Here is an 18,955-nt window from a genome sequence, read left to right on the forward strand (position 1 = left end):
TTCTACTCGTTCAATATTTTTTCGGTCAACCGAAATTGTTAAAAACACTCTTTCATATCTTTAGATTAAACATATTGTTTGTAAAAATTATATTTGATGAGTAAAATTTATGGATTCGTAAGTATTGTAGTCCACATATGCATTTTATTTTTCATATAGAAAGTCTTTAGTAGTTAAACTATATCCATGTAGGAAGAAACCTTTAAAAAAAAAAGAAAAGAAAAGCTTGAAAAAGTGGAGAACTAGCAATCAGATTAATATGAAGTTGATGACATACACAACGCTATCGTTCTAACGACATCGCAGGTACAGTATCTCCTTCACGTTTTCAATTCTCATAGAAGAACGCGTCATTATTGGCTTTTTTTTTTATTTCATTTTCTCTCCTTCTCTCTTGTTCTTCTCTTTAATCTTTTCCTTGGATAGTAACCGTTGTAATTAGGCTGCACCACTTACTGTGACATCTGTTGACCATCATTTTCTAAATCTGTTTCGTTGCTACTTTCTTCTACAGGTGTACACAACGATTCGCTCAAAGTCTTTCCGATAATTCCTCACCTCGCACTTTTTCTCTCATCTTCTGGGGGGAAAATATTTTCGCCCCCCACAACATTTGGACTCGGCAGAAATCGGAATCAGATAGCAAATAGCAGTTTCCGTTCTTAATGATAATTGCAAGAATAAATCGTTTCGATGTTCCAACATCCCTCCTCTTATGATTAGGCTCTATGTAAGATGGGTGAAAATAGAAAACATATTTTCTCAATCTCTCTGGGAGAACTTTCCGAGATAGTTACCAATTGTTGAAGATTCTTCCAAACATTGCTCAGCGTGTGCGGATGTATTTTTAAAAATAATGCCAAAAGATTGTTTTATAAATTTAATAAGAGAATTTCAGTTCGAGTCGAGTCCTCATTACAACTTTAGCGATAAGTAGTAATTTCATAATTGTTTGCTTTCTGATACAATTCGTAGGTGAATAGCGTGATAGATATCTTTCATGAATTTAAATTTGAACAAAGTAAGTTTTTAATATTTAACTTGACTTTAAATGTAGACCATTTTTTGGCTAGAATTGAATCACAGCCGGAAATAATATAATTAATTTAATTTGCATATTGTTTGCATGGTTGTTAAACGTTTAGAAAGTGAATCCCGTTATGTGTTTCACAATAGAAGAATGGATACTTTGAGGACCTCATTACTTTTATTCTAAACATTAAATTATTCTCGCTAAAATACGGTATTTATTCGAAAACGTAACAAATATGTGCTATATATTTAATATAATTCCTCTTCGTATTTTAAACATTGCGTTTAAGAATTCATAAAGTCATTACCCCATATCTTATTACTTCTTTGAATAACTGTTAATAAATTTCATCGTTTTCCGCATTAAAAAAATATAGTTTTTGATACGAGTACATTTTTACTTTCTTAATTTTTATGAAACATTAAGCAACCGTAATAACTTCCGAACATCATTTGCTCGTTATAAGTACGGTATTATTCTGGTATGTTGGAAACAATATCTGGATTATTGCCAGAATTATCACTAGCATTGTTCATGTAATTCATTTTCACACGTTTGCAAATTGTTCCACAAAAAGTAATAATTATCAGCTATAGCAAATGAGTTTCAAAGTAATTCCAACAAAAAAGCATTCCGGTTAAATCTCTATTGATCTCTTTTCAAGATTTGATTTAGATTATCATATATCTTTTATTTGGTTTTTATCCATGTACTGCAAGTATCAATTTTTATTCTTTTATAGAAAATCGGTTGTTCCGATTGCTGATTCTCTTATTGATTCTATTCATCTATTATTTATTATTTGATAGGATATTTTAAAGTTAATTCTTTTATTAAAAATTTTAAAATTGGATTTATTATAAAATGATTCACATTATTACTGATTTTATAGATTTGTTTACATAAGAATTAGTTTTTTTATACCCTAATAGAGTTATTCGATATAATTTAAAATTCACAAATTTCATTATTTAAAAATACTAAAGGTTTCAAAATTATGTATATTATGCGTGGCACAATAGATAAGTTATGTGCATAACCAATTTGAACTTTATCTGTATATTTTACATTCCTCATAAATAGCTACTATAAAACCTTAGTTATATTTTATAAACAAAGTGAAAAAATAAAAACAACATATTAATTCCACATTTACACTAATATTTAAATAGCTTTTATCGGTCGGTATAAAAAGTTGTCATCCTAACACGCATTTATTACAGTGGAAATAACCCCGTACAAGTTTATGTTCGTATTTGTAATTAGAATATGTGGTTGAACATGCTAAATATTCCAGCGTTTTAATGGGTATGTTTTAGTACTTTCTGAGAGTCATAAACTCTTTGTCTGCACCATTTGAGGGATCATGAAGCACGCCATGGCTATGGTACTGCATAAATTACCATGTCGTTTTCTAGCTGGTGGAATAAGTGTCAATAGAGAAAGCAGAAACACCGAGATAGACATTTTTGTTTCTTCCCTTCTGAATTAATAGGCACGCAACAATAAATGTGTGGCGTACGGAACACCTGCTCGACGCTTCTCAGTGCTGGGAACGGAATCCTCCTATTTGTTTCATTTTCTTCTCATAAATGTTGTTTTTTATCGTATACAAATTTTATATCTGCGAGGGATTTTTTTTTGTTAAAGAATTAACAAAAATTTAAAAATTAGATATCTGTGAACGAATTTTTAACAAAAATTAACGATGAAAATTATATTTTATTTAATTTGGTCGAGTGCGTGTTTAGTATTCATTATTCATTTACTTTTAAATGCACAATGTTTTTCTGTTTAAAAGATATTTTGTTTTTAGTTACGCCGTCGCTTTTAAAATGGTTGTTATGGGTGTCATTAGAACTTTTCCTTGTTTTAATTTAACCTTTTGATATAGACAATAGTAGCCTTAAATAGAAGCTTTATAAGTGGCTTACGATGTACACTTCGACTATTAAATGCTAAACAAGTTTTTCTATTAAAATTAATGTTATTCTAGTGCATTAATCGTTCTCGAATTCAAGTCTCCCGCCTATCGTTTCCTTTAATATGTGGAAATAAAATTAACGTGAACTCTTTGTTAATCTCCTTAGATTAAAGAGAAGCAAATCGTATCAGATTGATAAATTCAAATATTTTAAATTGTCATATTCTCTCATGCGAAATGTATTAAAACAGTATAGGGCTACCACAATCTACCAATTTCCCAGAACATTAAGGATCATTTTTACTTCGAAGCTCGAGTGGCAAACCGCTGGATAATTCATCTACAATTACCACCTGCCCATTTCTGAATTTCTAGTTTAATTAGCATAGTCGACGAAATTATCTAGAAAGTTTGTTTGGTCCGACGATTGTGTTGCAGTTGTCATTACCATCTTTGAAGAGAAAATCTTCATTTCAGCGGCTACCAGAATCCCATTAATGACTAAAACAGACATCACGCGACTCGACACTGCATCCCTTAGCTCGATCGCTGTTTAATTCGTATGAACTTTCATCTCTGTTCTGCTTGCGACTGGGCGGGACAATGCATATGCTATTTTCTCACACGCTTCTTTATTATCATCACCGTTTTCTCTTTGCCCGTTCTATCTCCGAAGTATCGTTAATGATTGCTTTTGCCGGTATCCTAAAATACCTTAATTTATTTTGGGACATATATCGGCAGGTAGATGATCAGTTTTGCCAATAAGTAGCACACGAAATTCAACCGCCCAGACCAGAAGTGAGACAGAGGTTAGTTGATACCACAAAAGAGCTAGAAAATGCATCTCAGAATATAACTTATTAGTAAGATACTTCTATATTAATAAGTTAGTACAAAAGTTTCGTCTATAAATGATAAGGAGAGAGAACCAGTTTGCGTTTTTAATAATAAATAAATTGTGCTAGCTGCTTCGAAAAGTGGATTAATTGCGGTTGTCGTCTAGACTAAAATCACAATTTCCTACGTCGAGAATTTAATAACGAATTTTGTTAAGTTTTCAGCATTAAATGGTTTAATCTCATTTCTATTCTGGTACAGTTGCATAAGCTATTAATCTTGGTTATTAGAAACTTGTTTATTTCAAAAGTTATTAAAGGTGAAACTTTATTTGTACGAGTTTTAACTTTCTTTAGGGAATCGGTTCCTCGCGAGGATACACACCCCTAAGTCACATGACTAGTTGGAGAAAGCGTTGTGACGTAATCAACGGAAGTTTCACGCGATCGGAATCAAGTTCATTAGAATTCAGAAAGTTGATGATTGTAGACGGACATGCAAACCTCTCTCACCCCATTGATTGCTCAGTTCTCGTGTGAGTCAGGTCAATTTTCATTAATTAGTAGCTGTATTGGACACCAACTCTACTTTCTCTTAGGATGTTCCTAGGGAATAATTTTATCGCTCTTAAGGTTAAAACTTTTGTACGGAAAATTGCCTATTTATTGATCAGCAGTCTAATTTTTTTTGTATCAAATATTTTAAACGTGAGCACCGTACTTCGACCCGACATCCATACACTACTTCCTTCATTGAAACAATAAATTTTCATTAAATATTAACTAGTTCGTGAACCGAAGTTTATTTTGTTTAATAATGTCTGCCGTATTATTTTACAGCTTGGCTTAATTTTTTAAACTTAACACGAAACACGATAGAGTCTCAGTTTGGTCCAGTCAAAGAAAGTGATTGAGAAATCTTTTAGGCTCTATAATTTAAAACGAGATGAGAGTGTATTCTATACGAGTGTTATTGTTAACTGAAACGATCTGTATCCGCATAAAAGATCTAGGTTTAACTATTTAGAACCTTTGACATTTATCGTTGTTGAGGACGAGTTAACTCTACCTTTATTTTCTCGTAAAACTAGCTATTGTGAAAAGCTTTTTAGTAAAATAATCATAGGTGTTATCTCTTTCGCCAAATAACCTATTTCTCCTTAGATGACATCCCAGTAAGCAGTGATCCATGATTAATGCAACTCTTTCCAATTTCGCTTTTCCTCTCTACACCGATAGTCATTTAGTGTCTCCTCAATCGGTCACAGCTCGCAGTGCAATCGACTGTCTACTTAACTATTTATACGGCTATTTTTCATACAAGTGAGAAATTCAAATTGCAATCGTCCATTAGCATCTCGTTCGCTATACGGTAGTTGTAAATTGGATCAAAGCGGCAATGATACCTTCCTTCTAAATGCTAATCTCATTATGGCTATTAACGACATCTTAGGCGTGATCATGAATAAACCACAACAAACCGGACAAGTGCTGCATATAGTTTAGTCAATCTCGTAAGACAAGCTGATAGCCATCCTTTAAAGACGACCACGTTAATGGATAATGTTGTGTCGACCAATTCGGGCATTCATTACGCTGTTTGTCCTTAGCGACGAGATAATCTGACCGCCGGCGTTGCATTAATCACGAAACTTGGGTTAATTTACACTTGATCCTTGTCTAATGAAGGTGATTTTTTTATAGTCGGCCGTCTCTAGAGCGACGCCGGCTGTATTGCTAATATCGTTACTGTTCGTTTGTTAGGAGGTACGCAATATATGGCACCTCCCGTAATTATGATGTATCTGGACTAATGCGGAATGCCATGGTTTCGCACCGCCTACTTTGATGTTGAAGAGTTGATGAGTAAAAGCGACTCGGTTCCTTTGTAATTCAGCCGACTCAATTGGGAACCGAGATGATAATTGTCTAAGTTAGTCGGCATCAAAAGAAGTCGGGGGTTTTTGTATAGTTGTAAACGCAAATTTTAACAGACGACAGGAAAAGAATGATATTTCTACTTTCTAATCTCCAAAATGTGCGTCTTGACACCATATCTCATCACCCCTCTCCGACGACTATTAAGCCTCGACACTGCGCTATACTTTACTGAATGACGCTTTAAGTATGCATCCCGATGGCTTTTTCTATCTGGTTGAACGATGAAACGGTGCTGTGCAATCATTCGCTGTCATACAAGCTGTGCAATAAATCATTTCACAAAACAAACAGTCTTGAATCACCGAATATTGGAGGTTTAGTGAGAAGATTTAAGATGAATCTGCTAATGACGACGTAAAAGTGTGCTTCAGATTAATTTCTCTCGCTTTTTTTAGGCCATATTAAAAAAAGCTGGACAGAATTAACAGCGATAAGGATTTAACTGACGAAAGTTATTCTACCTGTATGCCTACTCCGTCATCGAAGAATTCTTATTAAAAATTTAATTAAGACTGACTTGTTGCCCCAAAGCACGGAGAGCTTTGCTTGCCTGTTTTTTTAAACTTTTCTTTTTCTTTATAGCCTAATTTCCCTTCTGCACTCATTTTCCAGTTACACTTCTCTATCAACACTAAGAGAGGATGTATGCTGCAATTACTTTTTTTCCTACATACTTTACATAGTATTAAGTATAGGGAGAGCAAGCTTTTCTTGTTTACGAGCTACTCAGACGAACAATTAAAATCCCTGTCAATTAAAACTAACTGTTGCTTTTGATTTGATACGGAAATTTAAGACTGAATTAATAAATTAGGGAACATTATCAACGAGCGCTTAAGAGATGGTTATTACATCTTTAATGAATCTGCATCTCAGAGATAATACTAATATTCTATATTCCTTCTCGGATATAACTTATTTAGCGTTTCCTGAACTGAACGAAAATTTCGTAATATTCCTTTCTGTTTAAACTGAATATAATTTTAAATCGTAAGCGGTATAAATTATTAATCAATAGTATTATAAATATTCAACTTCTTCGATTATTGTTAAATTATAATTTATCAAAAGTGACTTATTTATTGCCTCGAACCATAAAGAGCAATATTGAGTCTCGGTGTAATTTTTTAAAGGCCGTTTTTCTCTGATAGAATCCGGTATAAATCTATGTAACCGTTAACAAACTAAGATTAAGTCGGATGTTTTGAAATTAAGTAGAAAGAAAGTTCCCAATGAATGGCACAGGACGCTTATAATGCGAGTAGAATTAAGTTGGAGTGTAAATGTTCTTTGATAACATTTAGTTTTGGAGTAAGATATTAGAATAAATTCTTTAATATATGTAAGTACTTTTGGACAAAGTCATTGTGAGTGATTGTGTGTGCACGTGCAAGCTGCGTTTAGTAAATGCAGACTCATCATAACTGCCTCTAATTACTGCAGTCACTGCCATTCTATCCGGCCACTCTACTAAAACATTGTACGTCATCCGAGATGTCCGCAATTTTGACGGCCTCTGAGACAAATCGACGTTTTTTTATATCAATGCAGCTCCCGTTACGTTGTGATACTCGCTTTTGACAGATGAGACACACGATCTCGCCTCGAAATTATATGCGTCTCTAGGAACTTACACGAGCTGCAAAGTTTCGCTTTTTATTCCTCCACTATTTAAAATGAATTCTAAAACATTCTTCTTAGCTTCGTTTAATCTTTTATAGGATAGCAATATGTGTTCTCTTCCAGTCAGATTACGTTTTAAAAACGACGATGAGATATAAAATTTAATCGTAATTTATCTTTAATTCTTTTGACGTTATAAAAATATTAAGAAATATCGTTTAGATTTTCGTCTGTTAAAGTGCCACATATTTAAATAAGATTTATATAAAAGCTTGGAAAATCATTTATCCAAAATAAGTTTGCAATAACACTAAGCAAAATACATTATTCTTAGTCTAAAATTGATCGATGACAGTAAAGATGACATTTTTCAATATAATTTCGGTTCGGCGATGGTCCTAATCATGGGGACGACACCAGCAGAAAAAATTTTTTTTTTGAAAATCTGTACGAGTACGTGAAAACGCATCACTCAAACTTAACATTGTGTCTTTCTATATTGTTAGGACCTATTGTATAAACAGATATCACATCCATCCCTCTGTATGCTTTAGTTATCGGGTTTTTTACACGCGCACATGACATACCCCTTGTGTGTCTAAACGTTATCTAAAACTCCATTGACTGGATTCTGTCAACAACACCAGCTTATCTCACTCCTGGAGGCTGGCGTTTACACCCTAACATTAATTTATGTATTGTTTATCCTGACTGTATGATTAATCGCCGCACTATGTACAATGGCCAGTTACGAAATATGTGTGAAATATGAACATCGACACATTTCCATTACGTTCTGTAATATTTAGGTCAGATGGTTCCATTTAACTGGTTTTCGTCACGAGAAAAATTCTATTAGATCTTAAAGGAAGAACCGATTTAAAATATTTTCATAACCTATTTATATTTTAGAGACCGTTTATTGATAATACAAGAAACGTATGTGTTTTTAAATTTTATATCCTTAAATATAAATCATTCGCTTTTCGACAACAAATCATTAAATAGTGTATCTTATCTGCTTCTCGTAAAAGGGAACAGCTCTTTTCCTTCTTTTTTTCTGCCGTTCGATATGCTAGCGTATAGGTCTATAGATAGTTTCCTGTATGTTGTATATGCTAGGGCATATTGGCCTGCTGTAAAGGAAACAGGATATACCGGCAGATGACGTGAATTCCTATAAGGAAGGAAGTGCATCAGTGGGTGAATATGTAATTACAAATTGTAAAAGAGTTGAATTATTTTTATTTATTTATTTTTGTAACACGGCTTTCTTTATCTGTAGGGAGTAAAACTGGTCCGATGTAATTTCACTCGTTTAATTGCGATCTTGTTATGATAATTTCAAATCCAATTAAAGTATCTTATCCTAGGATATAATGTTGAAAATTAATACGCCATATCGAGCTTATCAATTTTTTTCCGAATAAAATCGTTTTTAATTTTCCATTTTAAACTACAGAATTTAAAATTGATAAAATCGTAAATGTTTGAGCGTTTTTAAACTTTTTAAACAGTTTTAAGTAATAAAAGAATTAATATTTTCTTTTTATCATAAAGTAGAAGTTTTACTATAATATTTGTAAAAAAAAAAATTGAAAATAATCTTTAATATTAAAGTTTTAAAATATTCTGCTTAAATTTTTTTGAAATATTTTAATAGAAGTTTTCCTTCTAACTACAATAAATGGGAAATTGATCGGAAAATGTTTAAACTATATTAAACTGGACAGTGTCAAAGATCGATGGCAGACAAGAATTTATTTTTCAAACATCGAATCAGATATAATAATGAAATGTGAAATGCATTTTATCCATTACTCCTCGTCAATTTTTATTTTTAAGTCGGAGTTACTAGTGCCCATTACGATATTGATGAAGCTGTTAATGCGAAAAATTCTCATTATCAGATGGTTTGGTTTTGATAAAATAATATACAACTTCCCATTTTTGCGATTTTAGGAGAGAATCGCGTCGCATTGACTCGTTTTCTTTGCTGCCAATATGTAAATATATGCAAAGTAGAGAATTCGTTAAAGCGAAACTTGTTGTTATTCCCGCTGTACAATAAACATATTTAGTTGATGTTGGAATTGTCACTAATAATATTTCGAGATTTACGCTTTAGAAATTATCATCAATCAATGGATACGAGATGGTAAATTAAAATGTCGGGAATCCGTATCGAACAAGTTTACAAACTGAGAAGTTAACCCAAATATTTAGCTAATTTAACTATTTTAATTTAGATACAACGAGAGAGTTGCGGACAATTGTTTAGCTCGATAAAAATGATTTTAAATTGAAATTTTTTAACGATTTTCATTCTTCGACACGATGTCCTTTCATCAACTTTTATTGTCCATAGGGATCCGTCGATAGTATGACTCATACTGCTTTGTATATTCCATCCCCTCGTCATAAATCTGCCCCGTATTAATTTTTGCTTTGGTTTAAGTATTCGATTTAATGTCTCGGAACACCGAGAACATTTGTCATTAACGTGGGTGAATTTTATGTTTTCATTTCATAAATAAGGGACCTTAAGACGGAAAGTATAAAACGATGGTTTGTGATAAATAATTAAAGAGGAAAGGGACGACATAAAAACTTGATTAAAGACAACCGAGGATATAATTTTAGACTGATAGAGAGGACGAGTTTGCGCTCTTAATCATTTGAAGGGTGGCCTGATACTCACAATATATCAGGACGGTAGTTTAATCCAAAGATTAGCGAACTAAATGTCGGAACAAAATAAGCGCAGCCTTTTCTTTCTCCTTTCCCACTTCCAGTGTTGGTTTGCTCGGCTGAACAAAAACAGCCGATTGACATGATGACGTTAATTTTCGTGCGGTTTCTTTTTCATATAAAAGCAACTATTAGCTCTTTTGGAAGTTGGCCAGATGCAATTTTTCCCCCTTCCTAGCTTTTATTCTATTCTATTTTATTTTTTTTTCGAAACCCAATCGAAGACTGATTTTGTGCTTTTAACTGAGAGTAATGAAATTTAAAAAAGGCAGTGTGTGTCTATTAAAGAAACCTTAAGCATTAACTTTTTGTTAGAAATATTCATTAGTATTCTACTTACTATGTCCTAACAGTATTTATCTTCTAATGTTACTTTTCTAATCAACAAATAAATCGTAGTAGAATAATGTGTCTGCTTTAAATTTAAAGAAAATAAATAATGATTATTTATTATTTAAAATTTTCTACATATGTCAAAGGGGAAACGATAAATTTGACCTACGAAGTTTTGTTTTATTAAATTATAATTGAATTTCGAGCCACGAGAGTTTGAAATAACCTAGTTTATATTACCGAATATCATACGTTTATAATGCAGTCTACGTAGATAATGTGTTATATTATCGCATATTATCATACTGGAATAGTTAATCTAAATTTTGTGAATTTATATTAGGCCCTACTCATAATTTGCAGTATGAGTAATCTAAAATTATAAAACGTAATTCGATTGTATTCGCCGTGTCTAAATATGGTTATGTTGACCTGTAAATGCATATTGTGACATTTCTGTAAATGAAAAGTAATAAAAATGTTCCGAAGTAATGCGTTCTAAATTTTTCGCATTAATTTATTCACGGAAGATTTAAAAAAATAAATTAAAACAGTCTACTCGCCGCTCAACGGAATGGTACCTTATTTTTCATCAGTCCGTATTTAAATGTAGCCATTTTGAAAGAAGTAGTCGATTTATTTGCAATATTTAAAGTTGTACGAAAAGCAAGTATTGAGAAATTGGCGAATCATGTATAATTAAAACTATTTTATGATCCGATTCCCTCAGGACTCGAGTCTTGCGCCTTGTAATTTAGGAACCGTCGCATTATACTGTACAAATTGCGGTTTTCGAAATGCAAACGGTTTAGATGCTTTTACGCCATGAATCTTATTTCTAATTACTTGCCTAAAGTATCTTATCATTTCTATACGGCATAAATAAAAATAGTAATTATTTACATCGAGTTACGATTGAGTCGAATGTTAAGAGTTAAACAAAGAGAAAGAAAATCTAGTTAGTTTATTTTAATAATAGACTTTATATTCTCTTTGTATTCGGTCGTAACATTTGTTAATAATCGTAAAAATGTCCATAATTAAATAAACAATTAGAATTACAGGGGGAAAATGTCAATATATTTTTTAAAGAAATTTTTCTGATACGATCTTCGATACGAACAATGTTCAATTAACTTGTTCTGTTTCGAACCGTTCATTACTTCGACGACAAATGCCTAGCCCGCGGCCTAAGCATCTAGTGATTTATGTCAAACAAAAACGCTTGTTTAAATGCTCGTCTACAAAGATTAGGACGACCTTTAATCCGCTAATGCCGACTGCATTGGTGGAGGTAGCGTTCTCTTTGCGTGTGCAGAGGAACGCTCGAAACCAGTTGCCTGTACGATTTACGAAGACCGTCAAGGTTGAGAGAATCCCGCGTGTCTCGACTGACGAAAACGGAACTAACTCTTGCTTAGTTATCGATCGGTGACGCTATCTCGTGTGACGTAATCGGCATTCACGTGCCGATTTTAGCCGCTCTTCTCCGTTACCACGTCACAACCTACTATACTACGTCGGCGACTTACGGGAATCGACTCGTAATGTCAGTTCACAGTCAACATCCATCAAAGAAGATATTCTGTAGAAAAAATACGCGCGGACTCGCTTCTTTTATAACTTTTTACTTATTCATTTGGGTTAGGAGACTGTCGGATCTCGTCTTCGTTGAAAACGTAGCGGCCTTAGAAGACGCAATATTTGTTGCGAGTTATAAATTCTCGAGCAAAGTTACTAATTGGAGCGTACGAAAGACGGACATTTCAATGTCGCCGGCAGGTCCAACCGCGAGAGACACCTGCACGCACCACAGACAAGATGGTTCTGATAAGAGGTAATTTTCCACCGACTGTAAAGCAGAAATTCCTCCCAGATATTTCCATCAGATATAGATATATATATTAGTCCGGCCGCGGGGTCTTGCTCTGACCACGTGACCAGCACCCGTTATCATTAGATCTGGTGATTAAACAGTGTGTCAAGCAGGAGGTTACCGACACCTGCACAGCGGGAGATCGGCGCCAGTCTCCTACTCCTCCCCATTCCTTGCTTCGTTTTGTCGTTTTGTTCCCTCATCTGGGAATTATTTAGTGGCTCGCGTCTTGCATCCGATTTCGATTCCGACCATCCGGAAGATGAGTTCAACAAGTTTACCCTCCGAACCCATCCCGGAATGATTAAACGGCCATATTTGCTAGTTTTTCTGCTATCGACTAGTTTTATCGATTCGTCTGCAGTTTTTCTGATCCGATCAGCAGTTTTATTTATTAAATAATATCTGGATATGCTATTCCATTGCTATAAAAATATTTCTTTATTCCCGATTAATAAATAACACGGCGATTATTAGCCTGCTTCATATATGCTTACGCTAACGTTAAGCATTTAAAATGTTATATTTTAAATGCTTAACGTGGATTAAATTAAATTAAAACGTTTGGAATAAGAAATTATTTCCAAAACTTTCGCATAGAGAGAAATGTTTTAATACACCGTAATGCATTTTTCGTTTTTCGAAGATTACTATAAGAGAGAGATTTTTTTAACGTTTAAAAACCGAAAGTGGATTAAAACTGTAGCTATTTAATAGATTTAACTATCCTCAAATATCCCTTAATTATAACTTTCATATTCATGTCATAATAGGCAATATAAAAAATATTTCAAAAGATTTTTACGGTTAAAATTGTAGAGGATTAAAAAAAATATACTTGTTATTTTAATTAGAATAATTTTTTCGTGTATTTGCTTTAGAAGTAAAAAAATACAATAATTATGACTCGCATATCGAATTATTTTAAATTTAATGCAAATTTTATTTTTTAGTTTTAAAGAGTGGGCAGCAATTAATTGCGTTTAAGTCACGCCAACTTGTTTGACGTACACAAATTCACCAGAGAATATGGCCTAGTAAAGATTACATAGAAAACAAACAACTCCGTAATGTTTAAAGATTAAAAACACGCAGAGAAAAACTTTTCATATCTGTCACGTTGTGACGCAGAGAAGAGGGTAAAAAAGGCTTCACCACTCAAGTTATGTAATTAACAACAGGTGAGTAATTAGACGAGAAATTAATTACGAAGACCCAACGGCTGTTGAAACCTTAATTACCTTGATCATCTTAATATCCGGTCAGACAAACCATTGTTGCTTTCTTCATTCGTGGCAAGTTGTGCCTTTGCGAGTTTTTTCCCCGTGGCCTGTACTTAACTTGATTTACCACCAAACTTTTTCTCTTTCTCTCTTCGAAACGCTATTATCCGCTTCTACAAACAAGAAATTAATATATTTTTTCCCTCTTTTGCAAATCGAACATCGTTGAGGTCTTTTAAAAGTAGTTCCTCATAGAAAGATAACGGATGTAAATGCTATAAAAACTGTCAAAATTATTTAAAGCTGTAGATAATAACTATATTAGTTTAACAATGATGAGTTAAAAAGTGATTTTTTGAAGTAATAAAAATTATAATTAACTCATTAGATTACTTCTAGATTTTTTGAAATGAGATCTTTAAGAAAATGAAGAAGAAAAAATTATGTTTAATGAAAAAAGTACAAATTGCAAATGAAACATGAGATGTCTTCGCTATTATTATACTAACACGACCGGATCAAAATTTCCGCAGATGACAGATTCGATTGCATTTGTGAATAATGAATAGTTCTCTAACACCTGCCTCAGAAAAATTTCTTTCCCAACCCTCATCACATTCTCCCTGGATGCCCCCGTCTATTTGTAAGTGACGAGTAATTATTGACGTCACTTCCCACTTCACTTCCTGCTGCCGTTACGGTAAACAGGAAATGTTGGTGTTTCTCCCCTCCCTGGCCATTAGAAGATGCTTTGTGACGTAAGGGAAATTCGGAATTCCACTCAGAGGGCAACAAACGATCACGACCATTGTGGTCGAGAGGGGACCGAGGACGAGAGGTTGTAGGTCAACGCTTGGTGTGGGCCCACTTCGTTTTTCTAACTGCGGGATGTCGGAGAGATCGTAATAGAAGATATGAACGGCGTCTCTCACGCAATCGAATTTAGTTTCGTTTACTTGTGACGTCTTTCCACATTAACGGTAATAACAACAGATTTTTTTTTCCTATTGGTAAATTAAACCGGCTTTTGGCGCTGTTTGCTCATTTTGTTTTATTATCTTCATTTTCACACTATGACAGTTTTTGGAAGATTCTCACTAAATTAGCGAGGGTAGAAGAACAAATAATTGTAGGAAAGATGATGCCTGTAGCAATCTATCTACCCCCGCGATGGAAGAATGAGCGCAGTCTCTGGTCGGGTCGATGTTTTTTCTCCCATTTTTTCCCTCCCGTAGAGAGGGAGAGATGATGTTGCTCTTGACATCCCCTATTTTCCCCAATTCCGTCGGCACTGGTTAATTAAAAGCTATCAGTTGACGCTTACCTTGCTTGCCTTCAGTATCTGCCGGTTCTAAGTAAGCAATTTGGACGGTGTAAGAAAGGTGTAGACATTGCTCATTCTCAAAAGATGGATAAGGTCGAGCTACTATCGTATATAATTTGTACGGTGGTTGTTTTAAGCGCGCGGGTTCGTAGCTTTGAACCTAGCAAAATATAATATTGATGGGGATTTTTATGATGCATTAACAAAGTGGGGATCTCCGAGATACATTTATAATTAGAAATTTTGATTGATTGAGATATTTATCTTGCAAATGGTTTTTAAAAAGTTTTTTGTTAAGATATAAATAAGCGGAGAGTATCGCAGTTTAACTATGTATGAGGAAAAGACATTAATCTGTATTCCGGCTATGTAAAATTGTACTTTTGTTTAAATTAAAATTAACTTAGCACTTAATACTGGACGAATATTTTAATATGTCAATGCTGTTAGACATTTCTCGAAATTCAAAATGATAATCTTGTTTTAAAATGAAACACTTATTGGTCTGGATCCACTGACTTACAAGAATTTTCCAATACTGAATTTTGTGATTTTGAGAGAACCTGTTCGTAGATAGAAATTTTTTAAACAAATAATTTTGTTCTCAACTGAAATATGTTTCCATTGTTTGTAAACCTTCAGATCTATCATTGATAGAAAGTAAAAGCGTGTTTCGATAGACATAGTCTGGAGGATAGCGTGGACCGCCCTTGCGAATCTTATCAAAATATTTCAAACTGGTTTGTCGACTTATAGATTCATCGCATTTCTACAATTCTGTAATATCTTCGAAGCCGATAGTATGAATATTCAATGATCGCAATCGCTCACCATCAGATGTCGGTTGTTTTGCGTGTGCTGTTAATGAAACAATGTTCAAAAAATGCTCTCGTTTAGCATTGCAGCTGTAAGCATTTGATAACATGTCACGCTTGTTGCTGACGGCTGATAATTAAAACCAACTGTAAATATCCTTGACACGGTTGGTTGATTGCGTTTAATACTAAAATGTTCTGCTGACTTTTTTAAAATCACATTTTGAATTACTTTTCGTGGTTTTACGCCGCGTTTGCCACTTCTTTCCTTTTTTTTCGCTTATAGTTTACGAATTTTATGCCCGAATTAGTTAAAATAAGTCGAAATAAAAGATAATTCGGTTTTTACAGTTGAATGCCCTTCCGTTGTTGTATAAAGATCTTTTATAGAAACTAAAGATAGGACCGCCATATATCACTGTCGACAGCATTCTTAGAATCGTAACTCTTGCTTTTCAATTAAACGCTAGTTTGAACGTCGCAGAACCGGTTATGCGAACTTACACTCCACCCCGTCAACCACGTGTGTATGTCGTTACGTGTGCTTATAACTCATTAGCATTCCATCGAGCTTACAGCCTGTGGCTATATTGTTTCGGCAGCACACGTTAATAGAACGACGGACTGATGACATACACACATAACTGACATTTAGTTCCGGTTTCATTGTTGAGCCTGTCAACAAGTGTACAATGTCTGTGACGTAAACTGCATTGCGCTTTTTTGCACGTGTTTTTTTCCACCTTCGGTTTTTGTTCCGTCCTATCTCCCGTTTCATTTTTCTCTATTCTTGCAGATTTATCGCGACTCTTTTCAGAGGAAGTTGAGTTGGTTTTTTACACCAGATCCTATCGTCTTATAGGCTCATTGTTTTTCCCAATTTCCTTCTAATCTAACCTTTACCTATCTTTCAGTCTTTAGAATTCTTTTCGCGGACGTACAAATAAAAATATTAATTCAAGCTCTATTCTTTATTCATTCTTTAATAACATTAGACGAGATCGGCAGCTTAAGAATTACTCGAGGTGACTACACTTCTATTAATAATCACATTGAATATATTGAAAAAGTCGTTGGCGAGATAAATTTTTTCATTCGACAGATGCTGTTAATAATTCGCTTTTTCGAAAAACTTCTTAAAGGCTTTATGGCGATATAAAGACATCGATTAAATAAAATGTATAGAAATAAGAAGGATATCTGATGGCGAAAGAAAGACGCGTCACGACATTTTGGAGCCGAAATTGTCTCTTCGAATATCTAGCTAATTGCTTGCTCGGTCGTTGGTATATTGTTTATGGCACGTTCTTCCAAAAAAGAGGTCATCTTAGTCTCCGGTGACGGTCAATAGACAACAAACGCCGTCTCTATATCCGGTCACTTGCTTCTCAAAAGCTAAGGTCTATCTGATTGGAGGAAGAGATCGAGATATTGCAGCGATTACCTCATCCTCAGAGGACGAAGAGATTTGATATCGACGAGGATTAAACTTCAGCTTAGAGACTATATTCCATCGTCACTTTGGTGATGCGTCTAGATTTTTTTCCTTTCTTTTTTTGTCACTTTGAAACGTTTTACCTCAATGAATGATTTGTTATTACACAATCGATTATTTACCAATAGAACTTAAGCGAATACATATGATCCAATTCCTTTATTAGATTTGTGTATATAAAAATGAAATTTTGTATTTAAAAAATATTAAATTATTCGGATAGAAAATTTGGAGGTGCATGTAATTTGATTAATATATAGATGTACAATACTTGTAAAAATTAAAAATGAATAAAATTAAAAAGATCTTTGTTTTTATTGTGTGAAAACTTAATTTATTTATATAAAATATGTAGTGAATAAGCCTATTAATAACAGAATTTTTATTAGCAGATCTACTTTTATTACCCGGTTAAAAAGTTTATGTATAATTTTTTTAATGAAAGTTTTATTTTAAAAATTAAATTAGATAGAATAGTAACGAAATAATTAATTGGCGATATATATTAACTTCTATATAGAGAAATTGTCGCCGAAACAGTAAAAACGGATGATAAACGAAATTAATTTAAAAGTATTAAGATATTAAAGAGAATTAGATGATGATCGGATATTTGGCAAAAGACGAGGCGAGTTACGTCTTAGTTTTATTTATCAATGAGCGAGGTAATGGTAGTCGTTTCAAATAATCCATCAGGTAGGTTCGATCGGTTCACCACCTGGACAGAAGCAGCCACCTCACCGCAACAGATCAGTCAGAGGGGAAAACACACAGGATGAACTAGCTACTCCAAATTGTGGGCAGTCGGTTATTAAGGAGCGGGTGTGAACGAGGTAGGAACGAAAAAAACCTCTCGCGTATAAAGACGTTAGGGGCCGCTGTGTCCACCAGGTATCATCCATCACCATTGCTCAACTGCTGTCAAATGGCCGGGACGAACTCTACCTCAATTCCCGCGTTTTAAAATAACGCCTCTCCCATTTTCTTCCCCCTTTCTTGTGACTGCCTTGGGACGGATTCTTCACTTCCTTATTTGAAATATAACGCGTGCATAAACATTACACGCCTTCTTTTCTTCCCTTCCAGCTATAAGTTTAGATTGTCATAATGCATGAACTTATCGTAGGATGATCTTCGAATTCTGTCTTTTAAAATTCCATTGCATTTCTTTCTTCGATTTCACGAATTAAATTATACCCCCCTTCTTCCAAAAGAACCCCAGAGATATTACCGAAATTAATCAAATTAAATAAATAATTTATCATATAATGCATATTACATTTATTTATAAATATTGGCATAGGATAAAATTCGCTTGGCGGCGGGACCGTATCCTGTAATTTATATCAACCACGTCTTGGCATTTGTAATTGCTTAAAGTCGAAGGTTGAATTACGCGTAAGGTTTGTAAACGATAAAAAAAATTTCCCCAAAAAGTAATGTTATTAATTAGTTAATTTTCTGTGCCAAGGGTGTTATTTATAGTTGCGCCTCCCATTAAATTCTGAGACGACAGCATCTGGTTGGTGCCGCCTTCAGCTGTAGATCTCGAGAATCCTGGTTCAGATACAATAGGGAATTTTATCGCATTCTAGTTTGGGACTTCTTTCCAGATGTGGCCGAACTAGGATATACGACACGAGCACGATGATATATTACCTCTAGGTGAACTGTAAGGAAGAAATCAAAAGGGTATTATCCGATTCCTCCGAGGGTTACTGACGATAAATATCTGTCGTTTTTAAACCGAATTTTGTTACAGTTATACTAATTACGTT

At 34.0% G+C, this 18,955-nt stretch overlaps 1 protein-coding gene across 10 annotated transcripts in view; it reads left to right on the forward strand.

Annotated features, from left to right (window-relative positions):
• Positions 1 to 18,955, forward strand: part of LOC111618297 (thiamine-triphosphatase-like) — a 49,610-nt gene that overhangs the window by 12,615 nt on the left and 18,040 nt on the right. The window contains exon 4 of one of the 10 annotated variants that reach the window (XM_023359793.1): positions 13,274 to 13,501. The exons of 7 other annotated variants lie outside the window; for them this stretch is intronic. The gene's annotated coding sequence lies outside the window, so the exon portion shown is untranslated. 2 more of the 10 variants (XM_023359795.1, XM_023359796.1) reach the window with 2 other exon arrangements.

The sequence above is a fragment of the Centruroides sculpturatus genome, unplaced genomic scaffold, assembly GCF_000671375.1.
Source record: "Centruroides sculpturatus isolate CEXI.00-Female unplaced genomic scaffold, Cexi_2.0 scaffold83, whole genome shotgun sequence".
NCBI lineage: Eukaryota > Metazoa > Arthropoda > Arachnida > Scorpiones > Buthidae > Centruroides > Centruroides sculpturatus.